The sequence below is a fragment of the Gymnodraco acuticeps genome, unplaced genomic scaffold (genome assembly GCF_902827175.1).
Source record: "Gymnodraco acuticeps unplaced genomic scaffold, fGymAcu1.1, whole genome shotgun sequence".
Classification (NCBI taxonomy): Eukaryota; Metazoa; Chordata; class Actinopteri; order Perciformes; family Bathydraconidae; genus Gymnodraco; species Gymnodraco acuticeps.
Window position 1 is genome coordinate 892594 of NW_022990699.1, and position 10499 is coordinate 903092.

The following is a 10499-nucleotide window of genomic DNA, read 5'->3' on the forward strand; positions in this document are numbered from 1 at the left end:
TTCAAACCAACATGACAAACACCAACAAAGAATAGCTTTTTCCATCACCAGGAAAATCAATTAGTGACCAAAACCAATGGACATACTAGACCTTTTGGATGAGAGTGCTTCAAAAGGTGCTTCCAATCCTCGCAAACATTGCACGCATGGAACATTGTAGTACTGCAGTATATCGGATCAGTTTGGTATTTTTAAAACTTTGTTGCACATCCAGGAAACAAGCATGGAGTGCAACATGTCAAATAAAAAATTGGCGCCTCAATTACAGCTGACTCAAAGCAGAACACTGCATAGAGAATGAGGTCCCAATATTGCCATGTCTTACACTTTCAGCATGCAAGCAATGCTTAACTTGAATGACAAATAAGATATTCATGTATGATTCAATGTCTTTTTAGTGAAAATACATGGTTGCTTGGTGTGTTGTTTGGGGAAAATGGCATGGAGGTATTTTACTAGTATTATTTTTTCCCGGGTCGCCGAGGGAGCTGGCGTTGTTTGTTCGCCGCTCCTCCGCCCCAAATATTGTTCTTTAGTCCAGATCAGAACCTCTCCTGTCTGGCTCTCTACTTTTGAAACGTCAGTCATCAGCAAAAATAGCAGCATCTCTATATCGAATCGACACAGATCTTTGTGTTGTCATCTCCTACCTGCTGGCTCTTTCCTGCTCACCGGTCCCTAGCCCGCTAGCTAGCTAGCATTATCGGACCTAGCAGGCTGCTACCTAGATGCTCCTCGGCTCCCTGAAGTCTGCTGAGCTAACATTTCTGTCTCCACCCCAACTCCACCCTAACTCCGCGGCTCGTGTGGGTCTTCCCATCCCGCTGCGATCAGCCGGCTTCCCCGCTGACATCGTCTCTCCCTGCCGCCTACAGCCGGTGGCTATCAAGCTAGCTAACCAGCTAGTAGGCTGGTCACCCGGCTCCCACTCTGCACCAGGCTGTCAGCCCCTCCTACGATTCTCCTCTGGAAACCACTGGAATTATTCTCCTGATATGCTGTGGATTATAATTCTCATTTTATCTGGACTCACACCACTCCTTCTTCCACGGTCATCCAGCTCCTGGTCTCTGCTGCCCGGGTCCCCAGCATTAGCTAGCGCCACTTCACCGGATCATGCCGCCGCTCTACTCCCTGTCAGATCTCCACTCCTTTAATAACCGCCTGCGTCCGGACTGCATGGACATCCTCGCAGACAGTGGCGGCGCCAGAGTATTTTTGTTGGGTAGTTTATGGTAGGGCTAACCCATACAGTGGTGGGGCTCGAGTCAGTATTTGTAATGTAATTACATACACGCTATATCGCACCCCTTGACACTGAAACGCCACGCGTGAGGCTTTTATTAGTCTCCTTTTATCAGCTAAATTACATCGAGAGCAACAGGTGTGAATTAAACAATACAATACCCTATTCTGCTAATTCCACGTTGTTACAACATGCTACGCAGTGGCAGAAACAAGAAAAGTTGGCATATATAATTGACACGGAGAGGGAGAGGGAGGGAGAGAGACAGAGAGAGAGGGAGAGAGAGAGAGAGACAGAGAGAGACAGAGAGAGAGATAGGGAGAGAGAGAGACACAGGTAAACAGAGAGAGACAGACACAGCACACAACAGATGGCCTGTGTGCTGTGTCTCTATTGTCATACAAAGCACTTTTTCAAATGACCCATTATTACAAAAATATATTCAATACTCACGATTGACGTTCTCAAAGCAGCACGATCCGCCGGTTGTTGTGGTTGGAAGCGAAAATGTCAATGACATGCTGGACATCCAGTGCCTTACTCCTCTGCTTATTGATAGCCAGCAGGCCCAGGTTGCTGTTCCGTGCATCACCACTGCTGTTTCTTAAATAATTTTTGATGCGACGGAGACGGGAGAAGCTGCGTTCGCAGCCAGCAGAGGTCACAGGCAGAGTCAGGGAAATGCATATTAGTCTGTGTAAATCCGTAAAGGCCTCCTTGTAGGGTCGCATTAAAGCCAGAAATTCCGCTGTGTCCTTCAGTTCATGTCCCTGTTGTTTCTTTCTTTCCAGTAGGCGCTTAACCTGGTGTAGCTCTGGGGTCAGGTTCTCTTCCGTCAATCCATAGAACTTGGCCATGGGTTGCAGACATTTTTTGTCTAAGAAGGATGCATGTTTGGGGCTGAGTGCCGACACTCCGGATAGGACACCACCGGCCTCGGTTGAGAAACGTCTTCTCATTTCAACCACAAGTCTGTCGATTACTGGGTAGAAACACTCTGTGTGCAGCGCATCTAGGGATGTAACTGGTGTGCGTTTGATTTGGGCTTCCACAACAAACTCCTGTAGATGTCGAGGAGGCTGTGCCTGTCTCCTTTCGGGTGTCTCATTGTGATTTACATTGGCTTTGGTGCACAGGTCGCTTGCTCTGTCCCGAATTTCCCTCCATGACTCCTCTGCGCGTCTGCCTGTCAGTGTCGCTATGCCGAATCAGCCAAGTCCATTGCGGAGGACAGCTCAAGGCTGGGAGATTGGAGCTGGTCAGACATGAATTTTGTGACACGGAAAAGATCCTCGAAAAGCGTAAGAAGCAAGACAAACTGCTCATCAATTAGTCCACTCACCGCTCTGGCCTCCGTTTTCCTCCGCGCATTGGGCTGAGACATGATCTCTGTAAATGTTGCCTTTACTGCGGATAGCCACCAGCGCTGTATATTGACATGACCAGCGTGTTTCCGATAGGTTCTTAAGTTCAACTGGTTGTGAAGTTGGCTCCATTTCTCTCTGTTTCTTTATGAAAATATCATGGGCGACTGAGTTGGCGAAGAAGTTGTACAGCATTTGTACAGTTTCAAAAAAGTAGGCTGCTGCTTCAACATTGCGGACCACATCAACCAACACAAGGTTTAATCTGTGTGCATGGCAGTGGATATACAAAGCATTTGGCACCTCCTTTTTAAACTTCTGCTGTACTCCGTTCTTGCATCCCGACATGACAGCAGCCCCATCGTAACACTGTCCAACACACATGTGTGGGTCGATGTTGCATTGGCTGAGCGTCTGTTTGATGGTACTGAGGAGCGAGTCGGCGTCCAGGCCCTCTGTGCGTCTGAAGTGCAGGAATTCTTCACACACTTGTTCTCCTTTTAGATAACGTACAACGATGGACAGTTGCTCGCTTTTACTGACATCTTTGGTTTCGTCAACCATTAGGGCGAAACATTCAGCTTCCCTCATTTCTGCACTTATTTCACTTCGGACCATATCTGCCATTATCTGGAAAATCTCGTTTTGGATGTCTTGATGTGTGTATTTAGCATTTTGAGGATTGTCGTTCAGTTTCATTGCTACAGTCACGTTAAATTCACCAATTAAGTGTAGCAGCTCTCGGAAGTTTCCCCTATTAACCGAGTTCTCCTCACCCTCCTGCTCCCGGTGACCTCGCTGTGCAATGCCTTGACATGCAGTATAACGTAAGGCAATCACCACGGCCTTCATGTACTCACGGTTTTCTTTCACAAGTTTTAAATGACCTGCATCAATCATGTTTCCATGTCTGTTTAAATTCAGTCCATGCCTCCATGGCAAACCTGTGTGCTGCACTCCTGTTGTGTTTTTTGAAAGCTCCTGTTGCATTTTTCCAGTTTTTAAATCCATTGGTAAAGGCAGGCTCGGAATGGAATCGCTTCCCGGCACCCAACAAATTACGACAGGCAAAGCAAAACACTGAGTCAGTTTCAACTGAATATTCGACCCAGCTATATGTGTCAAACCAGGCCCCATTAAAAGGCCGTTGCTGGCTTCCAATCTGTCTTGACGGATAATTTTTTCTAATTGGACATTTTGGTCCATCTCCGGGTCCTTGGCTAATGTCGCTAGCAGCCTCAGTTCCTTGGCTGATGTCGCTCACGTTAGCGGCTTCCTGCTCCACATTTTCCTCATCTTCGCCACCTCTGGCCTCTCCAATCCCATCGGGTCCCCGCTGGCTGGCATCCTCTTCAGGTGGGTCGTGTGACTCTGGCACCTGTTCGACTTGTTCGACCTCAATGCGAGGGCGTTTAAGAAGAAATCTATCCATCTGATCCGAAATATACAATGAAGCATAGAAGTTCTGCTGTCTGTCTGCAATTTTCTCGGTGCGAGTTTGGGGACTTTTCACTGTGAACGTGACGTAGGCCTATCAGTAATGCATTACGCAGCAACGTTTTGTTGCTCTGATTGGCTGTAGGTCTATTCAAATTGCATTCGGAGGCATTTTGATCTGACCACGGCCGCGCTGATATTATAACCATTATAACGCAAGAGAATTTTCACACCTTTAGTGTATAAAACTCCCCCACTTAGACTATTCCTTGCACCCCTCTAGCATAAGCCCGAATGGTCTCAACCATATTGCGTCAGTAACGTGCACTTGTTGTTACAGCAGGATCAGTTTGTGTGTTGTGGATACGACCGGTAGATTTTCGCAATCCGTGTTCTCAACATGCTTACTTTAACATAATTTTTCATGGTCGGGCTAAGGTAGGGCTAAGCCATTTCTTGGTATGGCTATAGCCTACCCCAGCCATACCCTGGCGCCGCCACTGCTCGCAGATAATGAAATACTCCGCAAACGCCGTCCTCCACACAGAGGCTCTGGCCGTAAGTTTTTATTTCATTCCACGTCTCCACACTCCATCTCGTCCATTCGGTCCTGTCACACGCCCACACTACGCCATCACAACAAACAACACGTGAATCTGACCAATCTCCTTCCACTCCCCCGGTCCACACAACCCCCCCCATGGAACGTCACCTCAGAGCAGCCCTGCTCAACACACGCTCCATCCACAATAAACGCCACATTCTAAATGAATTAATTAAAGACAATAACCTGGACTTTCTGTATCTGACCGAAACATGGCAAAAACCCCTGGACTATTTTTTTTTAATGCTGGGGTGATACTATTTTTTAAAAATAAAATCACCCCAGCAGGATTCACATACATTGACAAACCTCGCCCACAAGGGCGGGGTGGTGGTATAGCTGCTATTATCAGAAAGGAAATAAAAGCTACCATAATCCCCATCCCTGATGTTTCTTCATTTGAACACCTGATCTTTAAACTCTCTGGTCCCACTCCCCTGGTCACAGCCATCATCTACCGTCCCCCGAAGCCAAACCCCTCCTTTCTCTCCGACCTCTCTGACATTCTTACTCAGCTTTCTGCCATATCCCCATCTGTTCTCCTCTTAGGTGATTTTAACATTCATGTTGACAACCCGACCTGCAAATATGCCTCTGAATTTAAGGAAACCCTTCACTGCTGCAACTTCTCTCAACACATCAACTTCCCAACACACAGCTGTGGTCACATCCTGGACTTGGTCTGCTCCACTGGTCTCACCATCCATCATCTGTCCAGCCTCAATCTCCACATCTCTGATCACCTGGCCATCATCATGGACATCAACATCCCCAACCCCGCCCAAAAGCAAAAACGCACAATAACCTACAGAAATCTCAAATCCATCTCACCTTCAGCAATCACTGCCTCCATTACCTGCAAGAAGACTCATTCAGTCTGGCTCCAGCAACCCCAAGTGTCTGTTCTCCACCATCAGCAAACTTCTTAAACCCTGTGACAACGCCACCTCATCCTTCACCACCGAACAGTGCAACTCCTTCCTCTCGTTTTTCCAAACCAAAATCAGCAACATTTACAGCAATCTGACACCCTCATCAGCACCCCCCACCTCCCCTCCTGGCTCCCCCCCCTTCACCTCACAGCCCCTGTCCCACTTCTCCCCTGTGACCCCCATGCAACTGTCCGACTTCATGACTGGAATTAACTCCACCTGCACACTTGACCCAATGCCCTCCAAATTTGTTAAAGAGAGCCTCCCTGCCATCTCCCAACTCATCGCCACCATCATTAACTCCTCCCTCAGATCTGGATCAGTTCCCCCCTCTCTCAAACTGGCTGCTGTCACACCCATTCTCAAAAGACCTGGACTCACACCTGACATCATGTCCAACTTCCGGCCCATCTCAAATCTCCCCTTTCTGTCAAAAATACTTGAACGTGTCGTTGCCTCACAACTTAAAGCCCACCTCAGCTCCAATGATCTCTTTGAGCCATTTCAATCCGGTTTCCGATCAAAACACAGCACCGAAACAGCTCTTCTCAAAATCACAAACAACCTCCTCCTCTCCTCTGACTCCGGCAACCTTAACATCCTCATCCTCCTCGACCTCACCGCAGCATTCGACACCATCAACCACGCCATCCTGCTGTCCCTCCTCGAATCATCACTCAACATCACCGACACTGCACTCCCCTGGCTGAAATCCTACCTCACCGACAGACATCAGTTTATCAACATCCAACTTTATATCTCAACAAAAACCATCACCCCCACAACACACTCCACTCTCACCAACTGTCTCTCAGAAATAAAAGCATGGATGCAAACAAACTATCTCCAACTGAACAGTGCCAAATCAGACATCATCATCATCGGCCCCCCATCCCGTATCAAAGACATCCAGAATTTCAACTTCACCATTGACAGCCACACTCTATCTCCCCCCCCTCACATCCGCAACCTCGGAGTCATCTTCGACAGTCAGCTCAAATTCAACCACCACATAAATCACATCACCAGGACCGCCTTTTTCCACCTCAAAAACATTGCCCGTCTCCGCCATCACTCTCCTCCTCTGCTGCTGAAACCCTGATTCATGCATTCATCACTTCACGACTCAACTACTGCAATAGCATCCTCTACGCCGGCATACCATCCAACCTAATCAATAAACTCCAACATATCCAGAACTCTGCTGCCCGCCTCCTCACCCACACCCGCTCCCGAGACCACATCACTCCCGTCCTCCAGAACCTCCACTGGCTCCCCGTCCGTCAAAGAATCAACTTCAAAGTCCTCCTCATTGCTCACAAAGCCCTCAACAATCAGGCCCCCCCTACCTCACAGACCTGCCGCACCACCACGCCCCTTCCCGCTGCCTCCGCTCATCAGAAGCCAACCTCCTATCCATCCCCACCCGCACCAATCACCGGACCTGGGGGGACAGAGCCTTCTCCGTCGCTGCCCCCTCCCTCTGGAACTCACTCCCCCAACCCATCAGAGACTGCACTGACCTCACCACCTTCAAAAAACTCACAAAAACTCACCTCTTCAATCTGGCTTTTAATGTGTGATTGTTTTTGTATTATTTGACTTTAACTTTAACTATATATTTATTTGTTGTTCCTTCCTTTTCTTTTCCCTTCACTATATCTGTAAAGCGTCTTTGAGCACCTGTAAAAGCGCTAACAAATTAAATCTATTATTATCATTATTATTATTATAAGACATGTCTCTTAATTTTGTAAATAATGAATGTATCACTGTAATGTTTGTAGTTAACTTAAAGGTCTCCTATTATAATATGTTTAGGCATATATTATAAGTCTCAGATATAAAAATATATATAAAACATGTCTATGAAGTGTTTTGCTCAAAATACCAAACAAATCACCCATTCTAGTCATGCCTCATACCGCTCTATTTCAGCCCTGTGACGGCCCGTCCATACGGCGGCGTGCGTTGAAGCTTCAACGCTTCTGCCCATTCACTTTGAATGGGGTGACGTCACGCTTTGCCAAACTGCATTGTGGGAGCGTTGCTTCGCTTTGCTCGCTTCAAAAGTTGAGCAATGTTCAACTTTTGAAGCTTTGGCGGAAGCGTCAGCCAATCAAATCATATGCCAGTACAAGCTCTAGCCAATCAAACCGCGTGGTTGTGTGTCCGGGGCGGGAGATTCATGTGATTGGTTGTTGGTCGAGTTTCAGTCAGACAAGCTCACCGGCAAGCTTCAACGCATGCCGCCGTGTGGACGCTGCGTTAGAGAAATGCTGATTCTGGGTCTTGGTATATCATGCTTTTTTACGCATACTCTCTCAAGTACAGCGTTAGCTCTGAGTGTTAGCGATGCTTGCTAATGTAAACAAAGACAATATTACTTCCAAAATACGTTGCTCATTGTTTCTGATAGCGACGTTTCTGATAGGGCCGTGGGTGTAAAGCCAGCCCACATTTCCGATATTACCTCATATCGGCAGATAATCTGGATCAGCTCTGTTGTACCCCCGGTTTTAGATATTTGGGTACGGAGGAAAAGAGAGAGGGTTTTGTTTTCTGACAATTTGTGAGTTCCCTTACACACCGGGGACACATATTTATGTATAAAAGACATACAAAAGTGCATTTTGCATGATAGGTCCCCTTTAAGGACAGATACTCACACGGTTTGTCAATTCCTTTCAATCTTGCGCTAGTGTTTTGCGTTTTTGGAAATATGAATAAAGAAAGACACCACCATGCAAACTCTGAAGAAAGACTGAGTCTTGAAGAAGGGCCTCATTTACTCCCTGTTGGCATGTGGAGACAAGAGGGTTTAGCATTGAGGCTTTCCATGTAACTTGGCCGACCCTTTCTGTTTGCCGTATGTCTTCTGTAACCTAGCTTGTAAATGCAATGCTATTCAGAGAATATAAAAAGCCTGTTTACTGTCACTGTTTGGAAGCTGTTCTGATGCAACTTTCTTCATATTCCAAACCATATTAACGATCAAATTTGTCAGATAAAAAAAAAAAGGTATGATGAAGTGGTGTGGCTGGATTACATTTATAAAGGTGGTTTATTACCCCATCACACTTATAGAAGCCTCCTGTAAATTACCATTTCTGCCTCTTGTAATATGCAAATGTGAAAATTAAGTCTTCCACAATGTAGACTGTGAGAATAATACTTTTTATTAAAAATATAAAACAATCTTCTTTGCCTCTTAATTTAGTTAGAATTGTTTACAAATAATCCCAGATAGAAATTAGTACCTATCGGAAATAGTGATATGTACATTTTACCTTCCTTTTTTTTAACTATATCACAGCAAATGAGAAGTTTTAGGGGTGTAGGATTTAAGAGATTAACACCCTATTTGTGTACACACACACTTAGAGAACAGAAACAGGCTTTTATTTGAAAATGCATTCATTATCACTAGTTTTTCCCTTTTTAGGTTTCAGATGATTTCTTATGTCCAGCACACAACTAACAAGGGGATGCATCAAAAGGACAAAGCAGACCTTATAATATATATAAGCTTTATAGGGTCTATCATTATAGTGTGTGTACACATCTATGCTGTCTACTGCTTTTAACTGGCCGTAGCCTCCCCTTTCTCTCCATTTGATGAATACAAACACACAGGTGCAGCTCTTTGTAATGTAGGCCAGCATTACAAAAGCGGAAAACATGAAAGGGTGAGAACTCTTCACATTTAATGGAATATCATTTTGATCATATATATACTGAACACATCACTTAGTTTGAATGTCACACAGCACAAATCCCAGGGCAATATCTACATTTCTAGAAAGGTGCAAAATTATTCCTTTTATAGACATTTTAATTCAACGGACAAATGTGTTGTATACTGAGGCGGCACATTAGTGTTTATAACCCTTGTTACAGATCTTCAAAAATAATTTAACTCAATAAAGTAATTGCATAAATGACTGAGGACTAAAAAGAAGCGCTTGGGGTTTTTTAAAAGCAGAGATATGTACATAAAGAGTTTGTAGGTTGTAAACTAAATTATATTACATTGCACTGTGCTGCTATTCTTATTTTGTTTAAATACTATGTCTGCGTGTGCGTGTGTGTGCGCGTGTGTAGGTGTGTGTGTGTGTGTGTGTGTGTGTGTGTGTGTGTGTGTGTGTGTGTGTGTGTGTGTGGTGTGTGTGTGTGTGTGTGTGTGTGTGTGTGTGTGTGTGTGTGTGTGTGTGTGTGTGTGTGTGTGTGTGTGTGTGTGTGTGTGTGTGTGTGTGTGTGTGTGTGTGTGTGTGTGGATACTGTACTAAAGTAGCCCGAGTGGAGATGAATTGACACATTAGTGCCGGGGCTCTTTAACGATTTGTCAAAGGAAATTAGAGCGACTGCCCTTTATGACGGTGCTGCATAGGAAAGTAACTGGGGGAGAATAATTTAGTCTCAATTCATTTTAAGCTGAAGGCAGGTCAGGGTTGAATTGCACCATTTGGCTTTCGAAACTAATGTCCATGCATATCTTGATTGCCTGAACAAAAGCACAGGGTGGCCTTTATGGGTCCTGGAGGACGGGTGTGGGGAGGGCTCAGCCCGTAATGCTCATTGCCGGAGATGATCACCGACAGCTATAACCTTAAGGCACTATTACCACCAGCAGCAACCATCATTTGGATATTACATTCAACAATGTTGTTTAATGGGTTTGCCGTTGTAGCTGTGCTACAGTATGCTGTCACACTAGGGTAGGCAGTTGCTACCATCTTTGATTTCTTATACAGAATAGCACTAAATACTATAATATCAAAGGCATTCAGATAAATTATAGATGAAGTTCCATATTATAAATAACATACTACTGGAGCTTTCAATAGCTTGTTTGAATGTTAAAACTGTTCAGTGATGAAGGTTTATAATCATTTAAGAATATTTTAACAACCTTG